This window comes from Mastomys coucha, chromosome X, assembly GCF_008632895.1.
Source record: "Mastomys coucha isolate ucsf_1 chromosome X, UCSF_Mcou_1, whole genome shotgun sequence".
Taxonomy (NCBI): domain Eukaryota; kingdom Metazoa; phylum Chordata; class Mammalia; order Rodentia; family Muridae; genus Mastomys; species Mastomys coucha.
In genome coordinates this window covers 161,861,192-161,861,490 of record NC_045030.1, presented here as the reverse complement: position 1 = coordinate 161,861,490, position 299 = coordinate 161,861,192, and positions in this window count along the sequence as shown.

Genomic DNA, 299 nt, shown 5'->3' with positions numbered 1-299 from the left:
AAAAAAAGGAAGATAGCATCCTGAACAAACTTGATTCTTTTCCAGTTGACTCTGGTTAGTCACTTTTCGTTCTGATCAGCCTCTAAACAGGTAATATATAATTTGACAAAGTAAGGGAGGATATTAATTCTCCACAAAAAATTTGGAAACTTTCTATCACACACTAGGTGTTCAATAAGTACTGACTAGACACTGTCTCCTGTGATTTTTGTCTGCTCTGTGGCCTAGATTTTAATGTGTATCTTGTATTCTGTCACTTGTAATTTATGTCCCTTTGGAAAGGTAGATCTTTGGCTCTA